Raw genomic sequence first — 6,887 nt, forward strand, 5'->3', positions numbered from 1 at the left:
ACGATAAAAAAATGCAGTGGGTGTGCGTTGGCTTGTTTGCGCAGCAGGGATGCTTCGGTGGCAGCAGGCTGGAACGCAGGGCTGCAGGAAGGGGGCAGCAGGGGCTGCTGTGCAAGGTTGCAAGCACACGGGCGCTCGGGCTGCAGCGAAGGCTCGGCTAGCTCGGGCTAGGGGCTGCTTTGTGAATGAGTTTTGGTTTTCTGTTTTTGTGGTTAGAGTCGTGCTGATAACGTGTTTAAGTATATTGGTATTGAGAGAGATTGATGAGAGAAGTGTATTTCATTATAGAGAATAGGAGCCCTATATATAGGGATTACAAAGTGCATAATCTAAGAGTACAAGGATTCCTTATCTAACTTGGAGTAGGAAACCTCTCCTATTACAGCTATAGAACTTATCCTAGTTTGACTAGGCACACTAAGTGTCAATATCCTTCAACAAAAATATAATTTATCTTTGAATTTTAAAACTATAAGAAAGAATAGTGTTAAGGGTTTTTTTGTTGAGAATTAGAAAGGACAGTATTAGTGTTAAACGAACTAACGAAGTGTAGATGTCACCATTATCATTTCATAATAATAGGCGCCTCTCTTGCCGCACTAAACCCTAGAAAACCCTAGATCCAACTCCGGCCTCCGGCGTTGGTACTGTGGTCTATCAGTGATAGTTTTGTCTATCTCTTTGTCATCATGTCCACCATCGACTCTGTAACCAAAAGTTTTGCCACCTCGCTTGCCATTGCAAGCAATGAAGTTGTTGATATCTCCCGCATGTCTGAGGGAGGAGCGCGCCGCAATTCCCAGTCCTACCTTCTGGCATGGCCTTTGGCTATGAAGGCGACCTCGGCTGTTGATCTGCAGCGGCATTTTCGCAGAATCTGGATTCTGAAGCAGGGTTTTAGCGTTCAACAGCGAGCACCAGACCGCTTTCTGTTCTCATTTGATCTCAAAATGGATCGTAACAAGGTCTTGATGGGGGGACCTTGGAGTTTTGGGAGGGCAATGGTGGTGGTTCAGCCCTATGATGGAGTTGCTCCGATGCAGGCGGTACCGATGCGTGATCTTCTCTGCTGGGTACGCATCTCCAATATGCCACCGGCGTATGAAGAAAAAGAAACAATTGTCAATGTAGCATCGGTGGTGGAGAATTTCCTTGATCTGGACCGAAAGTTGTTTGATACAATGAGGGAGATTAGGGTTCGAGTGTCTCACCCTATCTCGAAACCATTCTTCAAGGAGAAAACCCTAAAGTTTGCGCAGGATGTGGAACAAGAAGTCCATTTCTTCTTTGAGAAGCTAGTGGGACTGTGCAACACCTGCGGGCGGGTGTTTCATGAAGGTGGAACATGTGATGTTGTCTCTCCACCTTTGACAAAGAAGAAGGCTGTTGAAAACCCGGTGGCCCGGAAGCTTGACCTCACTGGATCTTTTCTAGGGTTGAATCCCAATCAGTTCAAGGATGGAACCTTCCATTTTCAAGGCATTACCACGCCTATCCTACCTCCTGTGGGACGAACCCTATTTGGTGGCCCTGAATCAAGCAAGTCGCGCCGCCCAGTGGTCATTCGAAGTGTAGACGCTAAGCAGGTCTGTGAGGATAATGCTTTAGCTCTTGTTCCAGTCGAAACTGATCCATGCTCCAAGCGGGTGAGATCTTTTCCTTCACCAAAAAAGCTTAAATTCTTAATGTCTGACTTGTTGGAAGGGAAAACTAGCCCGATTGCTCCTACAAAGAAGGTAAAACTGCCTGAGTTTCCTACTAAGTTCAGTGCCAAATCCTTGGGTCTTGTTGAGACTCCAGGTGGAATGTTGGTGCCCTCTGAAGTCATGCAACCAAGGCCTGCAATTGAGTTTCCGGTGGCAAAGAAGAAGAAGGGCAGACCATTAGGGTCCAAAAACAAGAATCCCAAGTCGAAGAAGGTGTCTGCTGAAGAGGTTTTGACTGTTCTGTACTCAGGCAAGCCTCCTAGCCCTACTCTGAAGGGCAAAGAAAAGATCTAGGTTGAAAGTGGTAGGGGCCTATATCCTATGTACCATTTCATCCATAGTTTATAGGCTTACTGAAATAAGTGAGCGATTAGTTCGAATATAGGTGGTCTGTTTCTATGTATCACAGTAGTTTACTACATCTTTTTGATCTGTCTAGTTGAAGGCAGCAGAAGGAAATGTATTGGCCATCTTGGCATGCGTTAATGAAATCCACTTTACCCCTTCAAAAAAAAAAATTATCATTTCATAATTCCCTCCATCAATGTTAGGTCACAAAGTTATGTATATGGTTCTAATTAATTAATATATATTATAAAGGAAGTGAAATTCACCCTTTTTTTTTTTTATCACATAAACAACTCATATACAACAACTAGTTTATTTTAAGTTGAACTCACGGCCTCCCACTTATAAAGGGGAGACTTATGCCACTACACCGAATTATACTGGAGCATTATTATTATTATTTTTATCGAAATTTTTATATAAAGACAAAATTAAGTTAAAATCCACACTCTATTCGAATACCATGAACATGACTCTGTGCCATAGAAATCGTACAGGTGGACTGAAGGGCAAAAATGCCAGCACATTATTCATAAGGAAAACACTCATTCAGTCTATACTAGAAAAATGAAATTGATTGAAGCACATTTCTTCAAATTAGAAAAGGGACCAACAACATATAAGGCATTAATGCCTAACTTAACAGCTATTTCACTAGTGAGAGTGACATTGCCAAGAATAGACAGATTTAAACTGTGATCCAAGTTGTTAGATTTGGTAATTTACAGCACATCTTTAGTAATATGACAATCTACCAATCAACATTATGCACGACCCTCACACCACTTCCTTATGCTAATCTGCAGGAACATTAGTTCTACTAACAGGCTGGTTTTGATTCTTCTCATCTGCAACAGACTTGTACTCACCCATCTCAGCTAGTTCTTCAACTGCATTAACCATGCCTTCAATCCTTGTAGCAATCTCAATCAGTAAAGAAGCTAAAGTCACAAGTGGCATGATATCCATGAGAGCAACTGCTCCTGGGTTCCTTTTTTCAGGACAGTCAGCTCCCTGTAGTGGCTGCGGATTAATAAATAAAGTAGGAAGAGATTTTAAGTCCTCTTGGAGCTCCAAGACTGCATTGTTCATTTCTCCAACTAAATAATCTATAGTAGATGATTTCTTCATTGTCTTCATAGTCCTTGCAAGCTCTTTTATGACTCTTGAAGACTCAGAGCTTACTTTCAAAGCAATGTTGCTCATATGCTTCTTTATCAACTCAGGAACCTGCTGACCAGATGAAGTAGCTAGTTGAAGATAAGCATTGGTGATATCTTTCTATTTTCAAGAACTAATATAAGATGACATATCTTTAGTTACCTCATTTTCGGAATTCACACAACCATCAAGGGCGTCAATGCAATAAGCACAAGCACGCATTGATGCGCCGATTTTGAGGTATTGTTTCCATAGATGTCTGGAGTTGAAGCGGCCATGTGCAGGCTCCCATCTTGCAAAATTAGCCTATAATATATATATATATATATATATATATATATATATAGGATTTTTCTCAGGTAAGGATATCCTTAGTTTTTCTTATGGAACGGATTTACTGTTTTCACTCACTTTCCGATCACATTTTCACATCTTAACCGTTCAGTTTTTAGGTCCTAATGTATGGATCACCTCTACAAAATTTCAGCCAATTTGGTGATTGTTAAGGCGTCCAAAACTGCAATTTACACGAACGAACCGAATCTGTCGAACCGGAACCGTTCGTTTACATTGTTGTAATTTGCAGTTTTGGATGCCTTAATGATCACCAATTTGGCTGAAATTTTGTAGAGGTGATCTATACATTAGGACCTAAAAACTGAACGGTTAAGATGTGAAAATTTGATCAGAAAGTGGGTGAAAATTGGAAATTCGTACCTAAGAAAAACTAAGGACATCCTTAGTGTAGCCGGACTGTATATATATATATATATATATATATATATATATATATATATATATATATATATATATATATACAATGCCAATATCAGAAAGTGATTACTTATTACTTAAAGTAACTTGATGAAACTATGCAATTATGTTGTTAAATACCATGGTTTCTTCTGTTGCTTTTGAGGTTAAAACACATTTGTAGCCAAGCAATTTCTTATCAGATTCCTTGTCACCATCAGAAGAGCTTCCGCTATCATTGAAATACTCTCCAACACAACCTGAAATATAATGCAACGCTTATAAAGTGAGTGATATTGTCCTAAACATGATTGACCATAAATTTGGTTTTTATGTGATTAGAGTATGTAAGTACCATCTAACGAATAGGCAAGTTTGTCCATGTTTCGAGTGATGAGCATATAGAGTCCCTCCCCAGCCCAAATGGGGCAAATAATCATGGTTATCATAATGCACAATGAAGTCCCAATGATGATGGTGTATACTAGCTCTATCGTTGGCCATTTCCAATAATTTATCCACCCGGTAACCCGACAGTGTAACTAAACTGAATGTGAGGACGAAGATCATTGCACCATAATCAAATCGCTTTTTCACCGATGGTATAAATTTTGAGAAGGTAACTGCAGAAGCTGAAATAATAAAGAAATGCATTAGTAGTCTTATTTTGGGGCAAAAGTAACATTAGTAGGACTAAATAGTAAATACCTAACAAAAATACTGAAATCCCATTGATGAAAGGCTCGAATTCTTTTCCTGATTGACTCACTATCCAATGGATGCCAATGGCAAGAGAGCCAGCCACAAAAGTTCCGCAAATTCTGTTTAAACTTTTACATATTGTTGCACCTGCATTTAGAGAGAGTGAAATATTTAGCTTCAGGCAATGAAATAGTTACATTTTCAGCCATACTAAACATCAGATAGTCCCATACAAATAAGGAAAACTCAAATACCTCATTTTACCTTACCTCCTAAGTCCTAATAAAAGGTACATATTTATCCTGCAGAAAATTATGTAATCTAGGACAAGCTAGGAACTCACCCACTGTGTTTTCAAAGACAACCACAACAGTAATAACTGCCCACATAGCATTTCCTCCCATACCTTCGTACAAAGGTCTCATGTAGTAAAACAGTGAAACAACAGTGAGTGCCATACCTACTTTCAAACAATGAATCACTTTTTTAGGCTCATTTCGTCCCAAATCCCAAGCTTTCCTGAAGAAATTGCACACTTTCAAAACCAACCCCATAATCAGACCCTTCAGAGCAAGCCAAGCTCGGCAGGCAAGCCCTGCTTCTGGAGCCAAAGCTTCAGATGAACCATCTGCCATTCTTATTCTCCACTCAGTCACCCTGCTCATTTCCTTCTCTTGAGCCATTTTTGGCAATAAGAAAACAAGCTAAGTGATTGCCAACTTCTAAGTTGAATTGGAACTCAAAGCAATGGTTAAGCTTTGGTGAGGAAAGCTGAGTGACTATTGAAATATATATAGTGGATATCTGATGTCTCATAGTGGTTTGTTTACCTCCAATGGAAAGGCAATGTCATAGGCTAGAGGCCAATGCCCTCCTTTGCTGGACACGTGTAATCTAGAAGTTTCATTAAAATCTCCTCTGCTCATCAAAACTTGCATGTTTAAAGTTTAACCCTCAAAACTGGTAAATATATGCATTTCATCTCACAGTTCTTTACAAACTAAACCATCATTATCAATCAGTCCCTTTCACTTCAGAAACCAAAGAGCCAAACTTGCAGTCTTAAATAATATAATTATGGGGTTGTATATTGTTCATCATGCTTTACCCCAAAATTTCTTCTTTCACACTAAAATGGAGATACATAGTAGGGATGTCGTTTCTCCCCAGCAGTGTAGGTTGAATATTCTTCTGTCTTGTGTTGTACAAGTAGCTAATTTTAGTGATCGATCAGGCTAGGGACAGAAATTAAAAACATAGCTCTCTCTTTTTTTTCAAGAATTATGCACTCTATACGGCTCTCTCACTCGATTGTAGTTCTCAGTTTGGGAGATAATTGTATTTCGCAATACCACAGAAATGATTGCAACAAGCTAGACCTTCACCACAGTAGTCTATATAGTAACATTATTGTACGTGTTAATGAGCTACAATATAATTTAGTCCGAGATTTCAAGGCACGTACAATTCAGTGTTTTCATACAAACACCTTTCAATATATTTTGTCTTTAGTAACTTTTTTTTTTTATTAGAAATTGAACTTTATTAAACTCAACCAATTCATCATTCTGGGCAAAATCCCAAACAAGGTTAATCTCCTACATCAATAATCTCATGGAGCCAAGGAGGCCCTACTTCTTCACAGTACATATCTTGCACCATAGACAAAGCTTGCCTTGCCAGTTTGTGAGCTATCCGATTATGCCGTTTACGAACATGCTTCCAAGACACCATAGCAAATTCACCAATCATAGTTCGGACACCTTCAAGCACTCCACCAATATTACTGAGATCCAACCCTTTCCAGTCTAATGCTTTAATAATAGTCAGAGCATCATCTGCTAGCTTTAATCTTTCAATTCCCAGCTGTTTACAAAAACACAGACCCTTCCATAACGCCAAGACCTCAGTTGACGCTGGACTAAGTGGGCAGTCAATAGGAATGGTTAGACCTCAGTTGTCTTTAGTAACTTAAGTTTATCTTTTTATAAGAAATTCAATCCAAAAAGAAAATAACGAGTGTGGATTTCATTTCCTATTATAAATTATCCACCATTCATAAATACAAGGTCAAGTGAGCAGATAGTTTTGATTAATGCATATCATGAAGGAAAATGATTGTTGGCCTCAATGAGGCCTAAGATTTGTGGTTTCAATCCTAGGTGATGTAATACTTGATAAAAAAAAGACTATCTTATCCTTCCAAAATGTAATGGA

General features: G+C 39.1%; 1 pseudogene; it reads right to left on the bottom strand.

Annotated features, from left to right (window-relative positions):
* Positions 1 to 2,849: 2,849 nt before the first annotated feature.
* LOC133720897 (aluminum-activated malate transporter 10-like) lies at positions 2,850 to 5,353 on the bottom strand (annotated as a pseudogene).
* Between the last annotated feature and the right edge of the window lie 1,534 nt (positions 5,354 to 6,887).

The sequence above is a fragment of the Rosa rugosa genome, chromosome 7 (genome assembly GCF_958449725.1).
Source record: "Rosa rugosa chromosome 7, drRosRugo1.1, whole genome shotgun sequence".
Classification (NCBI taxonomy): Eukaryota; Viridiplantae; Streptophyta; class Magnoliopsida; order Rosales; family Rosaceae; genus Rosa; species Rosa rugosa.